This window comes from Palaemon carinicauda, chromosome 18, assembly GCF_036898095.1.
Source record: "Palaemon carinicauda isolate YSFRI2023 chromosome 18, ASM3689809v2, whole genome shotgun sequence".
NCBI classification, from domain to species: Eukaryota; Metazoa; Arthropoda; class Malacostraca; order Decapoda; family Palaemonidae; genus Palaemon; species Palaemon carinicauda.
Window position 1 is genome coordinate 24,007,891 of NC_090742.1, and position 24,575 is coordinate 24,032,465.

The following is a 24,575-nucleotide window of genomic DNA, read 5'->3' on the forward strand; positions in this document are numbered from 1 at the left end:
CAATATGAAGCATCACTATCGGAGTAAAATTCTGCAGTAAGGTAAAGTTCCAGAAACCAATTGTAATCATTGAGGAACTGAAACCATAATAAAAGATCTACTGTACTACTTACAGTGAAGAGGAGAGGAATTGGTTAATACATTCACAGACGGAAAATGTACTTAAAGTCTACCTGTAAAGTATATGAAAAGATGCACGAGTTATTTCATATTTCAGAAACTTACTGTGTGTAGGACTGCTTGTGCCATTCTAATCAGTGATCATGAAATTCGGAAAGGAATTCATAATAATGGAAATGAAATTGTGTAATGATAGGACACCTATGACATACGTAATACATATTATGCGTTACCTTGCTTCTACAAAAATTCATGGATTTGTGGCTATATTGAGAAAGAACATAAGGTTAAAAAAGTGATGGGAGAGTCTGTGGTAATTGTGCAATAAACCACGCAATAAAATAATGTATTTGTATTTTATAAAATGTGTTTACTTTTTAATACAGAATTAATAACATTATAAAAACAATCCGAATTAGAAGTGTGGCAAAACTTTGGATGTGGAAATATAGTCGCCACAAATACCGAACGTACACACACACACACACATATATATATATATATATATATATATATATATATATATATATATATATATATATATATATATATATATATATATATATATATATGATAATTTTTGCACATTTTTACGTGTTTTTCATATTCAATTAAGCCATATATATTTTGATATATTAATGTCTAGATTCTCTTAACGACCTCGGGATCAGAGCCCCAGGCGAAATCACACAAAGACAAGAGCTTGGCTCCGGCCGGGAATCGAACCCTGGTCGGCAAGCTTATATAGACAGTGACTAACCCATTCGGCCACGAAGAAAGATAAAAGTCAATGACAATTCTACTGTACTAATACCTGTCGAATTCAGGTATTTTGTACTTAGAATTGAAATCAACCCATCTTCACCATCGTAGCTAATTGGTAGTTTGTTACTTGGCATTCAATTAATGATAAATTTTGCACATTTTTACGTGTTTTTCATATTCAATTAAGCCATATATATTTTAATATATCAAAATATATATGGCTTAATTGAATATATATATATATATATATATATATATATATATATATATATATATATATATATATATATACAATTATTGATTTAAGCTGTCCCGGTTAGGAATAGTGATTATAAATGAAAAGAATTTTATACATTAATATTCTGTGTGATTATGGTAACCCAGAATTAATCGCTTAAAGCGCCGAATACTGATTTCTTACGGTTACAGATTTTCAATTAGAAACAGTATTCTCTTTGACGATGTCCAGGGCCCTGGGACATATTTTTGTTGTTGTTATAAATATAGATTACCAGAACCTTCAGGCCAGACACATATTCCTGCAATCCTGTAGCCCGTAGAAAACTACTACTGATAATATAAGTTTTGCAGGTTCTCTGTTGCTTTGTCAAACCATGTGGTCATAATGCGGTAATATTGTCTTCAGACTCAACCAAGAGTTGGCTGCTCATCTTTTCTCCTTATATGGAAGTTCGTGCAATATTGATGTGTTCATCCTCGTATTTAATTATCATACAAGTAGACTGGGCTATACAACTCTTCCTGTTTCTTTATAAGGTCTGACTAAACATTAACATACTTATTATAAGGTATATCTCTGTTGATATATGGTAAAACTACCGTTTTAATGGAAATACCTTTTTCTTTTATTAAGAAAATAAATTTACAGTTCTCACAATAAATGTTATAATTAACATATATTCACAATTTCACCTTTCACTATTCATCTAAATATGTACTGTATTCAAATTACATTCATATCGACTCGTGAATAGATTTTGAACAGAAGTTTTAGATCCTATTCCACTTAAATTAAAAGTATTTATCAAACTACTTTTTATTCATTTAAGTAATTTCGGACCAGTACTTAAAAATCCCAAGCACCTTCCCACGTATATTCCTGCAATAGAATCCGCTATTATTTTTTTTTTTAAATCTGCGTCAAAATCTAACTTTAAAATCCTTAATCTTTTACTAGTTTCCAGTTTACAACATTTAGGGTTTCAGACCGCTCATGAATGGCAGAGGAAAGGGATAGTGACAGGACAACGCCCTAGAAACTTAACAAAGTCCCCTCTCCACACAAGCTAGGACCAAGGAGGGCCAGGTAATGGGTGTTGATGACTCAGCAAGTAGAAATATATAGGTTCCCCCAAACACATCCTTAGCTTACAAGGATGGTGAGGTTGCAGACACCAAAGAAACTAACGAGTTAGCGCGGGAGTCGAACCCCAGTCTGGCAATTACCAGGCAGGGTCGTTGCCAGTAGAACACCACAACCCCAAGTTAAGAAGCAAAAAATGAAAATAATTAGGGGACAGAAATATACCATATGCATAATAGTTTCTAGTTTTTTAGTTTTTGAGGATAGCTTCGACTTCAAATACACTTCAAAGACCCATGCCTACATGACTGAGGACTATGAAATATGAAGTAGCAGATGAAGAATGGGGAAGTATTGAATTAAAAGTTCAAGCTTGACACGACTGGCGAAATCTAACCGATGTCCTTGCGGCGTAGGAGGAGATGATGATGATGATGATGATTAGTTTCTATGCATCCATCCTACAGGCATTTTATCTGTATAGAACCCGTGTATGATCTTAAAGGCCAGGCAATCTTGAAAGATGATCTGTCCAGCATCTAGATATATTCTTTCAGATGCCAAATTCGAGTATTTCTATGGGGGAAATCTAAAGGATGATCTTTGCTACGTTCCTTTGTGAGGATATATTATGCTGGATCTCTATCGTGTCACTTCGTGTGGACAAATGGTCTTATACTCTAATAGCTAGATGTATTCTTCTGGATCTTTATTTTCCATGCATTGTGTACACTTGCTAATTCTTAATTCCTCATATAGGAAATTCTTTTATGTTCACAAAGTAGTAAGTATGCTGTTGAATATTATAAATAGCATACTTGAATTGTGCTTTCTTATTCTTCTTCTTTCAACCTTATTAGTCCCGCTGTATAGCAGGGTCGATTGGTAGATTCAACTTTATTTATTTCTGCTCTTGATATCAACTCATAAATTCATGAAGACTTATTTCAAATTTGGCATTTGTGTTCCAAATGCTAAAATATGTAATTTTTCAGCCTCCAATGATTTACCTGGAAAGGTGAATATCAGTTTGGATAATTAATGAACCTACAATATATGAATTTTTGCTATATCCGGATATGATTTACTTCTAAATTATTCATGTCCCACTGGGATTGCTAATACAGTTCTTGAGCATTCAAGAGATGACCTGTTTGAAAGAGAATACTGTTTACACATGGTAGATTCTTGCAATTGAATGATAGGGTTACAAAGACGAGCTCGCTGGTATTATTATTCTGTATTTAAACGATTCGTTTTCGAATTCGATTTAGGCTACATACAACATGTCTTGGGTTAGAGTTCTGTTGCTTGAGGGTACACTCGGGCACATTGTTCTGTCTAGTTTCTCTTCCTCTTGTTTTGTTAGATTTTTTTATAGTTTATATAGGAAATATTTATTTCAATGTTTTTACCGTTCTTGAAATATTTTATTTTTCCTTGTTTCCTTTCCTCACTGGGCTATTTTCCCTGTTGGGGCCCCTGGGCTTATAGCATCCTGCTTTTCCTACTAGGGTTGTAGCTTAGCATTTGATAATGATAATAATAATAATATGCATCGTAAAAGATGTAAATGAGAAACTAAACAATGTTCCTGCGTAAGTTATGGTATTTATTCAACTAAAACAAAATAAGTTTAAGTCTAAAAATATGCTGGTTGGAAAGAATATTAAGATACTAAGATGATCGGGTGAATATCAGCCAATTAAGACGCAGGTCCGATCAGCTGATGAAGCTCATGACTTAAGTGTACTGATCGACTGTGATTTGTCTCTTGGTGTCTAATTAAATAATTATTTAAATGTGCCAGAATATCATATTTAAAATATCTTATTGGGAAGTATCTTAACGAGTGTTCTATTCGAAATTAGTAACCTAGTGCGTCATTAAAAATTGGACTATTGCACTCGACCAATTATGTATATTTCTAACATATCATATGAAGTTAAAAACTAAAAATACTTGACAGGAGGCAATGTACTTCAGAATGGGATTGCCCCTGCATTGTTTGAACTATTAATGACTTGTTAATATTTAATATATTTGTTTTATCACACCAAGCTGCCAACGCTTGGGTGTCTACTGAAATCAAGAGACAAACTTTGCATGATACGACAGAGCGGGCAGACAAATGATGTCAACATTCTCCCATATCAAAAAGGGTTTCAAGTCATCAGAGCTAAGATATAAGTTTTGGAGCATTCAAGTTACCTGCTGAAGGACAGTAGAGTAAAAAGAAAAAAAAAATACATTCCCACTCGGTATCAGGAGGACTTTCAAGAATTTTTTCTTTCTTTCTTTTTTTGGACATATAGCTCTAGGAGTCTAGGCCGAGGCCTACAGGTAGCAGAACCATTAACCAAACTCTCAACAGCGATTATAGCGAGTCAGCATTACTTGTTTATGATAGTTTTATTCAGTGAAATTTTAATATGTGAACGTTTATTGTGTATTCTTCACTGACTTGTTTTAGTTTTACCAATATTTCCTTGGTTGTTTAAATGAAAAAAAGAAAAACCCAATTAATTACTATTTCCTGTCTTTATATTGATCTACTTCCGCTCTTATCATGATAACAGAGTTAAAATGTGACAGAGAAACATAAAAGATACGATTTGCGTGGATAAAAAGCACCATGAAATTAAATAAAGATAAATCGTTTATACTGACATATGCTTCTGAATTTAATAATTACACCAAAGTCCTTGTACTGTCTGTCCAAGATTATCATTTTGAGTAAGCAAGGACAGTGCTATATAAAGCTCAGGTTATCCAACCTTGTAACCTTGGTGAAGATGACACTTTGAAGAACTTCCGTCTTCATTTACGCCTAACTCATTTCAGTTGTATAAATATATGAAGTAAACTAATATATATATATATATATATATATATATATATATATATATATATATATATATATATATATATGTATATATATATATATATATATATATATATATATATATATATATATATATATATATATATCAAGTCAATATAAATACCAGAATCAGTATGTCCCAGCTACCAAATTACACCAAAACCAATACACCAATTTCTTAATATCGCAAGAGGGTCTGCCCCTCTCTATTATTCTTCTCCTGTACTTCTCTTTCTCCCTATTTCCTTAATCTTTCCCATCCTGAGTACCTGCCTTTGAGCTATAAACTGGATTGTATCCAGGGGTACTCTTCCTTTCCCCATATTCCCCACTTCCCTATTCTTATTATTGTTGGTTGGTTGATCTATTAATTTAACATAAAATATCATCGTAATGAACATTTAAAAAAGTATACTTAACTCTGCTCATCCTAATGGTGATTCAGAAAAAAAAAATTACCTTAAGGATTTTTCTTTTTCATCTGAACTATTGAACATTTGTGAAACAACGTAAAAAATAAAGAGTCAGTACTAGTTAATGTCAAAACTTATTTCAAACAGTGGAATATGTACCTCTCCAGAACGTCGCTGAAGGACTGAAGTGTGATGCCTGAGGCATAATCATACGCAATGACCCACTTCCTGATTGCACGGCGTCCGTATTCTGTACGTCTTAGTATTTTAAGAAATGTTACATGTATTTCTGGTATAAAGCCCTTTTAAAATGCTTGATTTTAACGTAGAGACATATTTACTGGTCCTTCTTGGCCATCTATCTGTAATTAGTTTCCCAAATTGCAAGTAGCTCGGTAACTTTATTTTCTGAATATATGGCGTACTTCTATAGGCTTAGATTTTACTCGAAGACTGCGTTTAAGACCTCTTTCTTAAATAATTTTAGTTAACCTCTCTTGTTTTAACCATTTCATAACTGGAACGCATATTTTGCGAAAATGTCTCAACTTTTAGGTGCCATTACTTGTCATCCAGTATTGGTTTTTTTTTTTCACTTAAATTAGGCCTAACATCAAAATAAACGAACAAACACTGAGACCGTAGTTAATTTGACCTCGCCTTCATTATTTTTCTAGATAAAAACACTTTACGAAAAAAAACACGACCATTTTTAAATATACGGTAATGTTTCTCTAAAATTGATTAATACCTTGATTTAACATATGGTGAGAATATGCTACAGTACCATTTGACCCCAGATGGTTGCCGTCCGTCGCCTGCCGCTACAGTACTACACATGGGGATATATCATACAGATATGATGCAGGAACTCTAATTCATGTGTGATGAAGTAGAGGTAAACTAATTTTGAAATATTAATACTCTCTCTCTCTCTCTCTCTCTCTCTCTCTCTCTCTCTCTCTCTCTCTCTCTCTCTCTCTCTCATATGGGATGGCACTCGGCATGCCTTCAAGTCTACTTGTAAAATTATTCTAATTTTTCTGATGATATAGCAACACAGTAAACCATGAAGGGAAAGCACATGCAGTCTCAATGGAAACAAAAAAGTTTATATATTAAAAAAGAAGAGAGAAAAAAAACGTTACATTACATCTTAGTTTCACATATCTGAACCAAAGCTCGGTACACGAAGATTGTATCATCGTATCAGTGAATTGATTATCCCAGTTATCCCATGAGAGAGAGAGAGAGAGAGAGAGAGAGAGAGAGAGAGAGAGAGAGAGAGAGAGAGAGAGAGAGAGAGAGAGACGGGGGTCGGTTGCATTTGAAGATAATAATGATACATTTTATTTGGGAATCTGTAGAATTATGAGTATTTTATCATACTTCTCTCAAAAAATAAAAGCCATACTTAAAAAAACATAGGTTGGTATTTTGTTAAATATAAAAAGATATAGAATAATCATACATGATATGCAGACTGCATATTTCATAATACGTCTTTGCTTATTGGTATTAAATGTAGAGTAGACTAAATACAATACTGTTTTATACAGTGTGGTATTATATTTTGGGAGTCTTTCATTCCTCTCATATTCATTCATTTTGATTTTTCGTGATGTTGGAGAACCGACTTCTTTTTTATAATAGGGTTAGCGGGGAGAACTAGTTACACCGACAAACAGCTGTTATTTCGCCCTTTCCGTTTGTCATATTCCAGGAGGAAGATTAGCGAAGAACTTGAGACTACACTCGACAGTGGAGTTCAAAAATCCGGAGAGCCATGAGGCCATGAACAGGGAGATGTGACAGCAAGACCTGGAACTGTTGAAGCCGAAATCAAAGGATCGTTCGTTATCTGGAGGATGGCCATCGAAAGAGAGATAGGAACACGCCTTCGAGGAAGGACGACGCCCTTGGTAAAGTTGTAGCGTTAATTATGATTTCTTTGACCCTACCCCTGACTTACTGAGGGCACGCGAAAGAGAACGTTCTGGGCGCTCATGTGCAAGACAAAGCCTCTCCTCCAGGACACCAGAGAGGATAAAAACCATCCTTGCCTCCAGCCTCACCCGCAACGGCCCCAGACTGTTCAATACACTGCCGAGTAATGTCAGAGACACCACAGGCTGCTCGGTCACCAAATTCAAGAAAGCACTTGACACCTTCCTGCAGACGCTGCCAGATGAGCCTCCTGTGCCAGGCTACACAGCGTGCTGCAGGGCAGCCACAAACTCTGTGCCAGACCAGATCACCCTCATGAAGAAGGACTCACGGACTGGCGTCAGCGGTGGACCACCACAGCTGTGAGGAAGACCCTCTAAATTCACCCAAGTATACCAAGTAAGTAAGTAAGTATAAGTTTTACGTCACCTTTTCGTGTGTAGAGCTTTATTCGGCTTGTTGGGTATCTGGAGCTCGCATTGCGAGGACGTCACAAACTATAGTTTATAATTAGGCTTGTTGGTGGTGTCTGCCGGTATTTAATGCCTTGTTCCTCATTTTCTCTCGCTAGCATTCTTCACCGTAAATATGCCTTGTCAACGATATAGTTAGTTAATTTTCATACTCATTTCTGCTTGACTATATCCGAGTTTTTTTTTTTTTTTTTTTTTTTTTAACGAATTGAATATCCATTGTCAACGTTTGAACCTTAGTTAAGGTGTAAACTCCACTGAATATAGTTTTAGTGTAATTTCCCCCATTGAATTACAGAATTACATGAATTATTATTATTATTGAATGAGATATTTAAGACTCCTGCCAATGTTCATTTACAATTTACAAAATTTGTTTATATGTGCACGTACACGTTACACATGACCTACTAAATTTTAGAAAAATAAGAACGACAAACTTCGTGTTAGACAGGTTAATTTGGATTTAAGTATATATAATAGGTATTTTATTCTTTAATATATGGTAAATTATTTTACTACTGGTTTACTGGTAATATTCTATGCTTCTGAAAAGCTACAACCGAACCACTGTTTAGAACAACAAAAATCGTTTTGATCATCCTTCCCTAGTTCTCAAGGCGTTCTGGAATTGTAAAGCGTGGCATTTCTTGCGCAAATCACATTACTCAAATTTGTACAAACGGACAAATGACGTGAAGTAGAAGTATTATGGGCTCCTAGTTTCAATTGGGAAGTTTAACTTTTGCTAACGAATAAGCAGAGAAGCAATTTATTTCACGGAATTAGCGTCTTAATTGGTTTAGGTTACAATGTATTTTTCCACTAAAACTCGAGGGCTATTTTGAATTATACAATAGAAACCTTATGAAAGATGTAAAGCATATTTCAATCATTTGCCCTGCATGGATCGCCTGTTCTCTTCAAAGCACTGACTGTTTGATGGATTGAAATTACGTGTTCGCATGTTCTATGTTGATGCAGGTAAGCAGACTCGAGGTACTTCCCTTGTTTAATCTCTTCAGTAGTTTAGGGTATTGTAGAGTTTAGAGTTGTCTGGTTGCAGTTCCAGTTTCACCGGAATAGATGCTCACCAGAACGTTAACCGGGCAAGCCCAACGCCCTACTATGGTGCCCAACCACAGCAGTGGCCTCCTCAGTAAACAACTTAAACTCACGTGTCCCGGTCGGGGATGGGATCAATCTGCTACCATACGAATGCTAGGCGAACACGCTACAACTGTACTAGCCAGTTATGGGTTCCAAAAAGCCCTCCTTCCAGAGTGATATTCGAATTTGATAATAAACTATGATTAATGATGCAGTTAAGATATGGTCGTGCAATTAATCTTATTACATTCAGATATCTATTATAGAATATTAACAGGATAACAAATACTATGAAAGTGTCTGACATAACATATAAGGAATCGTTCTCTTGTCTTTTTTATTTTATAAAGCATAGTATTTCACACACATCGAATGCAATAGCTGCTATGTTTGTAACATGACCCATTGGACATTAGGAGTTATAATTTCTTTTTTAAAAACGGGATAAAAAGCAAATCTGGAGGCCTATAAATCCTGTCTTTCATGTGCCTCCCTAAGAAAAGGAAATAAAAAAAAACGTGCATGTACAATCACAATTGACTGAGTTTCTTTTTTCTTGTTAGTGAGAAAGCGTGAAATTTTTGTTCAACGGTGTAACGAGAAATTCTTAAACACAATCATGAAAAATTCCAAGTTTAATATCTCCTGTATATAATAAAGAGAAAGTGTCATATATCTGCATTCTTTCTATTTGATATAACGTGATAGGATTTAGTTCTTAGAGATATCGTTATACATACTGTCACTACCACTAACTCTATTTTCCCCCGAATGTCAATGTTTTGTTTTTTTCCTTCAAATTTCTTTTTCCATGATTCGTATTAAAAACCAGTTGTAAGTTTTTCCCAATTGTTCCATTTCACTGTCTGTTCACTTGACGAATTGTAGGTAGGAGGTTGGCCAGGGCACCAGCCACCCGTCGAGATACTTTAGCTAGAGTTACTGTGTCCTTTGACTGGCCAAACAGTACTACATTGAAAATCTCTCTCTCTCTCTCTCTCTCTCTCTCTCTCTCTCTCTCTCTCTGGTTACGGCTCATTTTGTTCTTGCCTACACTTACATCAAATAGTCTGGCCCATTCTTTCCACATTCTCCTCTGTCCTGACAACAATGAGATTACTAAATGATTCTTCTTTGTTCAATGGGTTTACGACTGCAATGTAATTGTTCAGTGGCTACTTCCCTCTTGGTAAGAGACTCCTTTAGCTATGGTAAGCAGTTCTTCTAGAAGGACACACCAAAATCAAGCAATTGTGCTCTTGTCTTGGGATAGTCATAGCCACTGTACCATGGTCTTCCACTGTCTTGGATTAGAGTTCCCTTGGTTGAGGGTGCAATTGGGCACTCTGTTTTATTTTATTTCTCTTCCTCCAGTTTCTTTTTTAATTTTAGTTTATATATGAAAGATCTAATATAATATTGCTATTTTTCTTAAAATATTCTATTTTGATTGTTTATTCTTCTCCTGTAGTTTATTTATTTCTTTGTTTCCTTCCTTCACTGGGCTATTTTTCCCTGATGAGCCCTTAGGCTTATAGCAACTTGCTTTTTCAACTAGGGTTATTTATAGCTTAGCTTGTAATGATAACGATAATGATGATTCTAATAGCAATAGTAGGCTAGTTAATTCTTACACATATAACAAAGCGTGAACTTGATACTTTTCATGCATTTCTGCTGTCCAAAATCTTTATTTTCATTTCAAAGTGCAACTGCAGGGGTTTCCGCCCCAGTTGTAGGCCTACCTATAGACACTAATTGGCGTAGGCCTACGCTTACCTGTGTCCTGGCCACAAAGGCCAAATTCCACAATTTATAAACCTCAAGAACGGGCGTGCGAACCGCATTATCTATACTATAATCTTTGATATCTTTCGACTGAGGTGTCTTTAGATATTCATCTTTAAAAGCAAAGCTCTTAACTGTCATTAAATTCACCCTTAGGCTGACATCTACAGCACGAGGCCTCTTAATCTCTTAGGTAAGAAGATTTATAAGAAGGGAGCCCAACTTTCAAAACTGATTTTGATAAATCTAGTTAAGGAGGCATTTTCCTTGGACTGTTTTTAATTGATTGCTTAGAATAAGCAATTGTAGAGTAAATATTATCATAGAAAGAAGATTGCTGTTAAAGTTATTAGCCATAAGTGACTACGTGACAAATTACTCGTGTGACAAAAACCAGATAATAAGAATTATTTACTGATTAATTCTTTGATGTTTCTAGAATCTAATCACAACAAATTATTCTCGGCCAGGGCTGTAGGTATGAAGCTTGTTGTTCATTAAGAAGTCCTATGTGAAAATGGCTCATCTAACACCACTAGAATGTGGATACTAACGAAGTAAGTATCTTTTATATATACCACCAATACCAGTGATGGTTGGGATGCTAGGTCATCCTACCATTATACCAGTGGTATATGTGTGGTAATCAGTGCTAAGGGAAACTAATTCCTCTGATAGGGCGGCTTTCGACTGATATTTTTATCTGCATTGTAGGAATAAATAGGTATTTGTTATTTACTCCGCTCAATAATGTTCATGGTCACCTGAAGTAGAGAAAAATATTTAATCCTTTATATTGATATAGCGTTTATACTAAAGTTTAACCTTATTAAAGAATCATATAGCTCTCTAACGCCAATGGAGAACTTAAAAAAGTTTCTCCTATATTTTACATTCTTTTCCGTTTTCTGTTGTCATCGTCTTGCATCGTTTTTACGCAAGTACGATAATCTTTATAAACACACGATATATTTCCCGGCGTTTCATAATTGGAGTCAATTCTTGTGTATTAAAAAGAACTCCTTATAAACCAAGTCAATCTCATCGTCAGTATATACTCATATATGCCCATATTATCATTACAGAAAATGAAAGACTATTTTATCATAGTGTATGATAGCCTACGGCATTACCAAAACATTCTTGTTAGTAGTAACTTGTAAGCCTCTGTGTGTCGTATAGTGGTTTGGTGATCAACAGTGGTCATGAAGTCACAACGTGAATCTCTCATCGTGTACAGAGTGTGATGTCTTGCCGGTTGCAAGTTCTTTCAGGAATTAGTGAGTATAGTGAAATAAAACCCAGAAGAATAGCATAAACTGTTTCGAGACCAAGCCATCTGTAGATCCCCCCCCCCTTTTTTTTTCTACACAGTCGTTAAAGAAAAGTTTTCGGTTGCCCAAACTTTCAAATGCTAGAAGTCTAGAAGTAAACCAGAATACGTGAGTAGCAGTAAAGGATCAGTTATCTGATACGGGAACTGTGAATTACGTATGACAAGCTTCTGAAACGCATTGTGTAGCGTTATCGATCAGTTTTTGAGATGGAGACGATGCCGGTCACGTGTTTCACACATGTTGAGGTTCTCTGGGGGATTTGTTGATTCCATTTACCGAGGATTCAATTGTGTGAAATATAATACTCGTTTGATAAATCATTGCATGTAGACTAGTATTGGTGTTGGATGGTGTAGAGGGAAAAGGCTAAAAGGCGTTTTGCAAACAGTGTACCCTGAGTGGTAGAACTCTTGCTGCACCCACTTTTTAGCCGTTATTCTCCATCTGTTCTAATTTTTTTCCATTAGTTGCAACTGATTTAATTTTTGTTTCACAGTTCAAACTGGTAGGATTTCTCCCCGTACCAAGGCTCTGCTCTGAATGTCCAGCCCTGTGCCATTTGGCCAAAATTCTTACATTCAAATACGGCTGGAGCTTTTAACATTTAAACTCTTTGTATGTGTGATGTGTAACTGATGCTTTACATTTTCGAAATCTATTACAAACCTTTTATTTGGATCTAAGGAGATATCTAAGAGAAATGGCTGGGACCTTGAGCAGATACGCTGGATATGGGAGAAATAACGCTTTCTATTAAACTTTCCTATCGTAAAAAGGTCGCGTGGAGAGAAATTCGCAGGGTCAGGGATTGTAAGGGCAAGATTGGGTGTTGCATGCGAAACATAGAATATAGGATGTATTTTATGGTAGAAAAATTGAGGGCTATGAAAAAAGAACTATGGTGGAAATGATGATAAAAGTAAAAAACAGAAGAGCAACATGGATACGAGAACAAATGAGAGAATATTCTAACAACATGTAAGAAAAAGAAATGTACATGGCCAGGACATATGCTAAGAGTGACATATTATAGATGGACTTAAAGAATAACATAATGGGTCCCTAGAGATTCAAAACGAAATAGGGGAAGGAACAGAAGACGATGGATTGTCGAATTAAGAAACTAGGTGGGTTTTGGCTAGCATAGAAATACTACAAACAGACAAAAGTGGAAGGATATATCTGAGGCCTTTGTTCTTCTATGGACTTTAATAACGATTGATGATGATGAACGGAAGAGTATGCGTAGATATGATGCATTAGTTGCGAGAATTGGGCAGTGACTATTGACTTTACCATTGATGAGCCATCCTAAAGACAGGATTGATGAGCCATTTGTCACGTAGGTTATTTGAGGTGTATGCATGTATATTGTATAACTGCGCTCTCGTATATTTACTTAAGGACATTGGAAACTGCCTACAGAGAGGATATGGACTAACCTTTGTATTTCATGTTCCTACAGGTACACAAACTAATAAAATGCAAGGGGTTCTCTCTCTCTCTCTCTCTCTCTCTCTCTCTCTCTCTCTCTCTCTCTCTCTCTCTCTCTCTCTCTCTCTCTCTCTCTGTTTGAGATTGTGTACAATGTATTGTTTGTTTCATGGGCATTAAGATGCCCAACCATTCGTAGAATAACATAGGCAATTACTAAGTGTCATGTGGTACCGCGGTCACTGTCTCCAAGGGCAAACAAGCTTGTTAAACTCTACGATTTCCTTATAAACCATGATCTCTTGAATGCCAAGCTGGTGTGATGTACTGATCTAAATCTACTCACGTTTTTAAGGAGATTGTTTTTAGATTTTAATAAAGGCTGATGAAAAGTCGCACTTCAAATTTCATTCAGTTTATGATAGACCCTAGCCAGTCTTTGTACCCATGGGCCCATCGTGAACTTTGCTTGGTGTTTTTTACTACATTAACCATGGCAATTAAAACTTAATTTGATATTCTTAATTATTTTATTTTTTGTTTTTGTACTAAGCACCCTGTGTATTTTGATCATTCAGTGCATTTTAGGGTATTAGTTTATTGCGGGTATTAGTAGAAAACTGATTTTAATTTGATTTTAAGAATGAAACGACCCTGCTCTAGTACATACTTGATTCTCTCTCTCTCTCTCTCTCTCTCTCTCTCTCTCTCTCTCTCTCTCTCTCTCTCTCTCTCTCTCTCTCTCTCTCTCTCTCAAGTCTAGTGTGATTCAGATTAAATTCGCACCAAGGACATATTCGATAATTTAGTAAAACTGTCATTCTCCCTATTTTCTTGTGATAGTCCACCTCAGGGATGGGGAACCTGCGGCCTATATGTACAGTATGTGTACTATATTTCTGCTTTGACACTGAATATTGTGTGTTTGAAATCATTCTACTGTATGTACACACATACAAATATGTACACACAGACAATAGGAAAGTTTTGTTCAGTAATGTACCTCCTTTAGAATGGAAGCAATTTTTCCTTGAATTCAATTAATCTTAACTGAATACAACTAGCAGTTTTTCCTTGTCAGCTGCAACAGCTGTTGTAGCTGACAAGGAAAAACTGCTAGTTGCAGTAAGTGAGTGATTTAACGTATGATGGACGAGAGAGTTCCTGTTTTGTCCATATCCTCACTGTGATCTATGTTAGTTTTAGATGAGTCAACAGGTTCCAGATTTTTGGCATATAAATATTTTATTTGTGCTTTCACTGAGTTTTGATTGTATGAAAAACAGCTTCCCTTGGGTAACATTAACACAAGTACAAGAGGAACAGACATTTTAACAACTTCAATAAGCAATGTCACAAAGGAGGACAAAATTTTACTTCCTTATTAGGACAAGTTTGCAGTGATGGTGTTCCAGCTATGATGGCTAAAAACTAGGTATTTATTGAATATCTTAAGAAAATAAATAATTTATTTGTTTTTTCAATGAAAACAGCTTAGTGTGTTTAAACAGATACAATTTTTTACTGGGATGTTGCATTTTTATGAGTGTGATTGTTTAAAAAAGTACCTACTTGCCAATATAAAATATTTGAAAAGGTTATATTGTTGATATTTATAAGCTATCTTTTCCAAAAGATTAATATTATATTATTTATCACTTCAATACAAAGAACCTACTTGCTTAACTAAAGTAATTTGAAAATGACATGCTTTCGATATTATTCATTTACTTACGGTAGTTTGAAAACTACCCAAACTTGAAATATTTTAAAATTTAGTTTTCAATGTAATTCATTTACTGATTACTTGTATAAAAAGTACTGAATTCAAATATTTGAAATTGTAAGGCTTTAAATTTTTTAAAACCTGTCACTCTTTCTTTAGATTACTAATAAATTACTTGGAGGATAAAATAACCAACAAAATTCTCTGCTGCCTTAAGGAGCATTGAGGAATTGCAAGATGGCCTTCATCCAAAAAAGGGTTCCCCACCCGAGGTCTACCTTATTCTACTATTTTCCAAGACAATTCTCTCTTGGGAAGATCCTGAATATTCTTTCGTTGTTTCTTTATTTTGCAATATTTCTCTTAATATTTAAGAAGTCTTTTCTATACTAATATTAATCATCCCATTTTTCATAAGCGCAATAAATTTTAACGAGATTTTATATCAAATTCTGAGGGTTTCTCAGACAATTTCTTTAAAGAAGTTACTATTGCAAGAATTTATTTTCCTATGCAATATAATTTTTGTTTGTTTTACTTTTTAGAAAAGCCATTAGTAACCTTAAAATCTGCTGCTTCTTCCATACAAAGTTGCGAAAATAATAACTGTCGTAATATAGCATACAAGCTTTATGAAAAATTACCTTCTTCGGCACCAGTATGACCTAACCCGATAACTATCCATTTAAATCGTTACTTCCTGCATTGTTAACTTTGATAAAATACTCTGGTTTTGTCCTCTTTGACGTCCATTTTTTTATCGCGACTATATCTTTGTTAGGAATTTTAAGTACAAGAATTGGTTAGAATTTTCATGAAATTAATATGCAAGATCATGTCTTGTTTAAAACCGTTATAATTTCATTTCCCCCGCGAGTAAACAAACTAGTACAGGGGCGAGGGGTGTTGTTTTTGATAGATTTCTTTCTTTCTTTGTTTGTTTTTAGCAACTTTACAAAAAAAAAAAAAAACTATATGACCGATCTACTTGAAATTTCGAGAAAAGATGCACTGTATTACAGAGGTACCCGGTTAAATTTTGGACCTCATAGGGTCAAGGTCACAGTGACCCGAAATGTCAGTCTCAATTTTGGACTATAACCAAATTAAATATTATCACATTTACTTGAAAAAAATAAAATTTATTCTCTATCAAAATAGCGAAAATGTATAATTTTGAAGATTGATTGATTCAGAGTTCAAGGGAATCGAATTTTCAAGGTTGCCTAATTTCAGGGCGACATAACTCCCAAACTGTATAAATACACACACTTAATATTAATGTCAGATGAAGTCGCGGCTTTAAAATGACACCATGACCTTTTACCTTCTCGGACCTTGAAAGGTCAAATTCAACATCACCTGATTTCAACAAGTTTAGATTCACGCACTCTTACTATTGCTATTATTGACGAAGGCTCTAACTCTACAAAAACGTTTAGAGCAATGGTAGTGTTTTCCTGAATGTTCAGGTGCAAGGGGCGAAGTTTGTCGTGTCTGACACCGCTTGTTACCAAGACTGTTTTTTTTTTTAATCTTTTTTTTTTCAGCTGTGATTTTTTTTCAGTTTTTTTTTATCCATCTTAAATTTTTAATCAGCTGTTAAGTGTCTGGTCTTTCCTTGCTAAGTCATTTCAAGTCTTTCCTTGCTAGGTATATTAAGTCTTTCCTTGCTCTGTAGTGCTAAGTCTTTCCCTGCTAGGTAGTGCTAAATCTTTCCCTGCTAGATAATGCTAAGTCTTTCCCTGCTAGATAATGCTAAGTCTTTCCCTGCTAGATAGTGCTAAGTCTTTCCCTGCTAGGTAATGCTAAGTCTTTCCCTGCTAGGTAATGCTAAGTCTTTCCCTGCTAGATAGTGCTAAATCTTTCCCTGCTAGGTAATGCTAAGTCTTTCCCTGCTAGGTAATGCTAAGTCTTTCCCTGCTAGGTAGTGCTAAGTCTTTCCCTGCTAAGTAATGCTAAGTCTTTCCCTGCTAGGTAATACGAAGTCTTTCCCTGCTAGGTAATGCTAAGTCTTTCCCTGCTAGGTAATGCTAAGTCTTTCCCTGCTAGGTAATGCTAAGTCTTTCCCTGCTAGGTAGTGCTAAGTCTTTCCCTGCTAGGTAGTGCTAAGTCTTTCCCTGCTAGGTAGTGCTAAGTCTTTCCCTGCTAGGTAATACGAAGTCTTTCCCTGCTAGGTAATACGAAGTCTTTCCCTGCTAGGTAATACGAAGTCTTTCCCTGCTAGGTAATGCTAAGTCTTTCCCTGCTAGGTAATGCTAAGTCTTTCCCTGCTAGGTAATACGAAGTCTTTCCCTGCTAGGTAATGCTAAGTCTTTCCCTGCTAGGTAGTGCTAAGTCTTTCCCTGCTAGGTAATGCTAAGTCTTTCCCTGCTAGGTAGTGCTAAGTCTCTCCCTGCTAGGTAGTGCTAAGTCTCTCCCTGCTAGGTAGTGCTAAGTCTTTCCCTGCTAGGTAGTGCTAAGTCTTTCCCTGCTAGGTAGTGCTAAGTCTTTCCCTGCTAGGTAGTGCTAAGTCTTTCCCTGCTAGGTAGTGCTAAGTCTTTCCCTGCTAGGTAGTGCTAAGTCTTTCCCTGCTAGGTAGTGCTAAGTCTTTCCCTGCTAGGTAGTGCTAAGTCTTTCCCTGCTAGGTAGTGCTAAGTCTTTCCCTGCTAGGTAGTGCTAAGTCTTTCTCTGCTAGGTAGTGCTAAGTCTTTCCCTGCTAGGTAGTGCTAAGTCTTTCCCTGCTAGGTAGTGCTAAGTCTTTCTCTGCTAGGTAATGCTAAGTCTTTCCCTGCTAGGTAGTGCTAAGTCTTTCCCTGCTAGGTAGTGCTAAGTCTTTCTCTGCTAGGTAATGCTAAGTCTTTCCCTGCTAGGTAGTGCTAAGTCTTTCTCTGCTAGGTAGTGCTAAGTCTTTCTCTGCTAGGTAGTGCTAAGTCTTTCCCTGCTAGGTAGTGCTAAGTCTTTCCTTGCTAGGTAGTGCTAAGTCTTTCCCTGCTAAGTAATGCTAAATCTTTCCATGCTAGGTAATGCTAAGTCTTTCCCTGCTAGTTAATGCTAAGTCTTTCCCTGCTAGTTAATGCTAAGTCTTTCCCTTCTAGGTAATGCTAAGTCTTTCCTTGCCTTGCTAGGTAATGCTAAGTCTTTCCTTGCCTTGCTAGGTAAATCTTAGTCTTTCCTTGCCTTGCTAGGTAATGCTAAGACTTTCCTTGCCCTGCTAGGTAATGCTAAGTCTTTCCCTGCTAGGTAATGCTAAGTCTTTCCCTGCTAGGTAGTGCTAAGTCTTTCCCTGCTAAGTAATGCTAAGTCTTTCCCTGCTAAGTAATGCTAAGTCTTTCCCTGCTAAGTAATGCTAAGTCTTTCCCTGCTAAGTATACTAAGTCTTTCCCTGCTAAGTATACTAAGTCTTTCCCAGCTAGTTAATGCTAAGTCTTTCCCTTCTAGGTAATGCTAAGTCTTTCCTTGCCTTGCTAGGTAATGCTAAGTCTTTCCTTGCCTTGCTAGGTAAATCTAAGTCTTTCCTTGCCTTGCTAGGTAATGCTAAGACTTTCCTTGCCCTGTTAGGTAATGCTAAGTCTTTCCCTGCTAGGCAATGCTAAGTCTTTCCCTGCTAAGTAATACTAAGTCTTTCCCTGCTAGGTAATGCTAAGTCTTTCCCTGCTAGGTAATGCTAAGTCTTTCCCTGCTAGGTAATGCTAAGTCTTTCCCTGCTAGGTAATGCTAAGTCTTTCCCTGCTAAGTAATGCTAAGTCTTTCCCTGCTAGGTAATGCTAAGACTTTCCTTGCCCTGTTAGGTAATGCTAAGTCTTTCCCTACTAAGTAATACTAAGTCTTTCCCTGCTAGGTAATGCTAAGTCTTTCCCTGCTAGGTAATGCTAAGTCTTTCCCTGCTAGGTAATGCTAAGTCTTTCCCTGCTAAGTAATGCTAAGTCTTTCCCTGCTAGGTAATGCTAAGTCTTTCCCTGCTAGGTAATGCTAAGTCTTTCCCTGCTAGGTAATGCTAAGTCTTTCCCTGCTAGGTTATGCTAAGTCTTTTCCTGCTAAGTAATGCTAAGTCTTTCCCTGCTAGGTAATGCTAAGTCTTTCCCTGCTAGGTAATGCTAAGACTTTCCTTGCCCTGTTAGGTAATGCTAAGTCTTTCCCTACTAAGTAATACTAAGTCTTTGCCTGCTAGGCAATGCTAAGTCTTTCCCTGCTAGGTAATGCTAAATCTTTCCATGATAGGTAATGCTAAATCTTTCCATGCTAGGTAATGCTAAGTCTTTCCCTGCTAGTTAATGCTAAGTCTTTCCCTGCTAGTTAATGCTAAGTCTTTCCCTGCTAGTTAATGCTAAGTCTTTCCCTGCTAGTTAATGCTAAGTCTTTCCCTGCTAGGTAATGCTAAGTCTTTCTTTCCCTGCTAGGTAATGCTAAGTCTTTCTTTCCCTGCTAGGTAATGCTAAGTCTTTCCTTGCCTTGCTAGGTAATGCTAAGTCTTTCCTTGCCTTGCTAGGTAATGCTAAGTCTTTCCTTGCCTTGCTAGGTAAATCTTAGTCTTTCCTTGCCTTGCTAGGTAATGCTAAGTCTTTCCCTGCTAAGTAATGCTAAGTCTTTCCCTGCTAAGTAATGCTAAGTCTTTCCCTGCTAAGTATACTAAGTCTTTCCCTGCTAAGTATACTAAGTCTTTCCCTGCTAGTTAATGCTAAGTCTTTCCCTGCTAGGTAATGCTAAGTCTTTCCTTGCCTTGCTAGGTAATGCTAAGTCTTTCCTTGCCCTGCTAGGTAAATCTAAGTCTTTCCTTGCCCTGCTAGGTAAATCTAAGTCTTTCCTTGCCCTGCTAGGTAAATCTAAGTCTTTCCTTGCCTTGCTAGGTAAATCTAAGTCTTTCCTTGCCTTGCTAGGTAATGCTAAGTCTTTCCCTGCTAGGTAATGCTAAGTCTTTCCCTGCTAGGTAATGCTAAGTCTTTCCCTGCTAAGTAATGCTAAGTCTTTCCCTGCTAGGTAATGCTAAGTCTTTCCCTGCTAGGTAGTGCTAAGTCTTTCCCTGCTAGGTAGTGCTAAGTCTTTCCCTGCTAGGTAGTGCTAAGTCTTTTCCTGCTAGGTAATGCTAATCTTTTCCTGCTAGGTAATGCTAAGTCTTTTCCTGCTAGGTAATGCTAAGTATTTCCCTGCTAGGTAATGCTAAGTCTTTCCCTGCTAGGTAATGCTAAGTCTTTCCCTGCTAGGTAATGCTAAGTCTTTCCCTGCTAGGTAATGCTAAGACTTTCCTTGCCCTGTTAGGTAATGCTAAGTCTTTCCCTACTAAGTAATACTAAGTCTTTGCCTGCTAGGCAATGCTAAGTCTTTGCCTGGTAAGTAATGCTAAGTCTTTCCCTGCTAGGTAATACGAAGTCTTTCCCTGCTAGGTAATGCTAAGTCTTTCCCTGCTAGGTAATGCTAAGTCTTTCCCTGCTAGGTAATGCTAAGTCTTTCCCTGCTAGGTAATGCTAAGTCTTTCCCTGCTAGGTAATGCTAAGTCTTTTCCTGCTAGGTAATGCTAAGTCTTTCCCTGCTAGGTAATGCTAAGTCTTTTCCTGCTAGGTAATGCTAAGTCTTTCCCTGCTAGGTAATGCTAAGTCTTTCCCTGCTAGGTAATACGAAGTCTTTCCCTGCTAGGTAATGCTAAGTCTTTTCCTGCTAGGTAATGCTAAGTCTTTCCCTGCTAGGTAATGCTAAGTCTTTCCCTGCTAGGTAATGCTAAGTCTTTCCCTGCTAGGTAATGCTAAGTCTTTCCCTGCTAGGTAATGCTAAGTCTTTCCCTGCTAGGTAATGCTAAGTCTTTTCCTGCTAGGTAATGCTAAGTCTTTCCCTGCTAGGTAATGCTAAGTCTTTCCCTGCTAGGTAATGCTAAGTCTTTCCCTGCTAGGTAATGCTAAGTCTTTCCCTGCTAGGTAATGCTAAGTCTTTTCCTGCTAGGTAATGCTAAGTCTTTCCCTGCTAGGTAATGCTAAGTCTTTCCCTGCTAGGTAATACGAAGTCTTTCCCTGCTAGGTAATGCTAAGTCTTTTCCTGCTAGGTAATGCTAAGTCTTTCCCTGCTAGGTAATGCTAAGTCTTTCCCTGCTAGGTAATGCTAAGTCTTTCCCTGCTAGGTAATGCTAAGTCTTTTCCTGCTAGGTAATGCTAAGTCTTTCCCTGCTAGGTAATGCTAAGTCTTTTCCTGCTAGGTAATGCTAAGTCTTTCCCTGCTAGGTAATGCTAAGTCTTTTCCTGCTAGGTAATGCTAAGACTTTCCCTGCTAGGTAATGCTAAGTCTTTCCCTGCTAGGTAATGCTAAGTCTTTCCCTGCTAGGTAATGCTAAGTCTTTTCCTGCTAGGTAATGCTAAGTCTTTCCCTGCTAGGTAATGCTAAGTCTTTCCCTGCTAGGTAATGCTAAGTCTTTCCCTGCTAGGCAAGGCTAAGTCTTTCCCTGCTAGGCAAGGCTAAGTCTTTCCCTGCTAGGCAAGGCTAAGTCTTTCCCTGCTAGGCAAGGCTAAGTCTTTCCCTGCTAGGCAAGGCTAAGTCTTTCCCTGCTAGGCAAGGCTAAGTCTTTCCCTGCTAAGTAATACTAAGTCTTTCCCTGCTAAGTAATACTAAGTCTTTCCCTGCTAAGTAATACTAAGTCTTTCCCTGCTAAGTAATACTAAGTCTTTCCCTGCTAGGTAATGCTAAGTCTTTCCCTGCTAGGTAATGCTAAGTCTTTCCCCCCTGCTAGGTAATGCTAAGTCTTTCCCCCCTGCTAGGTAATGCTAAGTCTTTCCCCCCTGCTAGGTAATGCTAAGTCTTTCCCTGCTAGGTAATGCTAAGTCTTTCCCCCCTGCTAGGTAATGCTAAGTCTTTCCCCCCTGCTAGGTAATGCTAAGTCTTTCCCCCCTGCTAGGTAATGCTAAGTCTTTCCCCCCTGCTAGGTAATGCTAAGTCTTTCCCCCCTGCTAGGTAATGCTAAGTCTTTCCCTGCTAGGTAATGCTAAGTCTTTCCCTGCTAGGCAGTGCTAAGTCTTTCCTTGCTAGGTAATACCAAGTGCTAGGCAATGCTAAGTATTTCCTTGCTAGGTAATACTAAGTCTTTCCTTGCTAGGCAGTGCTAAGTCTTTCCTTGCTAGATAATACCAAGTGCTAGGCAATGCTAAGTATTTCCTTGCTAGGCAATGCTAAGTATTTCCTTGCTAGGCAATGCTAAGTCTTTCCTTGCTAGGCAATGCTAAGTCTTTCCTTGCTAGGCAATGCTAAGTCTTTCTTTGCTAGATAATACCAAGTGCTAGGCAATGCTAAGTCTTTCCTTGCTAGGCAATGCTAAGTCTTTCCTTGCTAGGCAATGCTAAGTCTTTCCTTGCTAGGCAATGCTAAGTCTTTCCTTGCTAGGCAATGCTTAGTCTTTCCTTGCTAGGCAATGCTTAGTCTTTCCTTGCTAGGCAATGCTTAGTCTTTCCTTGCTAGGCAATGCTAAGTTTTCCTTGCTAAATAATGCTAAGTCTTTTCTTCAGTTATTAAGCTTACGAAAGTCTTCCCTCCAGTTGTGAAGTGTGATCAAACCTTTCCTTCTGCTTTAAAGTCTTATCTAGTCTTTATTTTTATGTCAATTCTTAAATCTTATCTTCAGCTATTAGGCCTTTCAAGTTTTATTCAGCTATGATATATAACTCTTTCTTTCTGTTGTAAATTTTTGTTAAGTCATTCCTTCAACTCTGAAATTTTCAAGTTCTATTCGGTTCTCCAAGTCACAAGTCTTACTTTCGGTTATTAGGTCTAATTTCCTTCAGCCATTGTCTCGTTATTCAGTTTTTTTTTTCATTCAAATAAGTCATATTAAGAGAGAGTTTATTTACTTGCCTATAACTTTTAAACTTGCTTTTCTTGTCAAAAAACGAAACAAAAAGAACCATAGGCCTACGTCGCAGTCTGTGTAATAGAAAAAGTGAAGATAAATTCGAATGAAAACTTGAAAAAATAAAAAAGTTACAAAGAGACCTTTACCCAAATTACGAAACTAAAACTTATCTTAAAAACAGGAAGTCTCTAACATATTCTAAAAAAAAAAAAAAAAAACTTTACACCATGTGTCCTAATGTGGAGTGGGAACTTGTGCAATCTTGGTGCCTCATATTTGAAAGTTATAGAACACAGTGGTGTATCTTGGCTCCAGTAACTTGAAACCAACCACAACTACTGTTGTCCCTTGTCGACAAGATTGTGTTGGCTTTGTGGTGTTTAGGAAATCTACTTATAGTAAGTATTTTAGACATCCAGTTCTGATAATTTGTTGAGTCATTGTACATAATCCTAGCATTAATAGGCAGCTAGTGCAGCTAAATCCGCGCAGGGTTATATCTTTTCTGGATTGGAACACCCCTTTTTATCTTGTTCTGCTGTTTATTGTGTTTAGTTGTACCACTTCTTGAATTGTACTATTGGTTAAGCGTAATATAGTTGGGATAGTAAATTCTGGTAATAACATATTGATATAGTTGGAATAATCAATTCTGGTAATAACGGAGACTCACAAGTTTCTTAATAGAAATTTTGCCCAAACATTTCTTTATGTAAAGTTGTAAACAGTGTTAATGAAAATATATCCTGTAATTCTTTTTTAATTGAACACTCGGATAACTTGAATTTAAGAATTTTTACGAGATATCAGGACGAGATTGTTACTTACATCACTTTATGGGCTGCTTATCTGGTCCTGTACAGTAGAGGAACCCTACACCCTACAGGACCTGTACGATCGTTTTTTTTAATGATGTTCATTCTGGAGCATTTAAAATTTCTCAATGCTTATTGTTCGCTTACTGTTTGATTATCACTGTCAAAACTCGCAGAATATGAGTCTTCAGTTCCCTCTTGAAAGCCTTAATATCTTCAGTTTCCTCTTGAAAGTCTTAATATCTTCAGTTTCCTCTTGAAAGCCTTAATATCTTTAGTTTCCTATTGAAAGCCTTAATATCTTCAGTTTCCCCTGAAAGCCTTAATATCTTCAATTATTCGGATGTCACGTCATAGCATATTGTATAGACTTGGGGCCGCATATGTTAATGTCACCGATGTTTTTTTTTTTTTTTCATATTTTTTAATGCCGTCCTTATTTCTGTTTAATTTTAATTTAGTTTCATTATTTCCTGTAAGTTTTAGTGTCTTCTACTGGTCTAATGGGAAATATGAATGAAGAAGGCTATCAGGCGGTTATAGTAACTAAGAATTAGGCGATATATTTCTAGAATTCTTTAAAAGCAATTTAGAAATTCTATTAGGGTATTTGGGTCTATTGTGGTTATTTCGAATAG

The 24,575-nt window shown here is 36.8% G+C and overlaps 1 protein-coding gene across 3 annotated transcripts in view; it reads left to right on the forward strand.

Moving 5' to 3' along the window:
• Positions 1–7,272: 7,272 nt before the first annotated feature.
• The window catches only part of LOC137657721 (solute carrier family 40 member 1-like), a 63,761-nt gene continuing 46,458 nt past the window's right edge, over positions 7,273–24,575 (forward strand). Inside the window, exon 1 of one of the 3 annotated variants that reach the window (XM_068392156.1) lies at positions 7,273–7,428. The gene's annotated coding sequence lies outside the window, so the exon portion shown is untranslated. Of the gene's footprint in view, positions 7,429–11,980; positions 12,105–23,374; positions 23,521–24,575 lie in introns of those variants that run through there. The other 2 variants (XM_068392155.1, XM_068392157.1) reach the window with 2 other exon arrangements.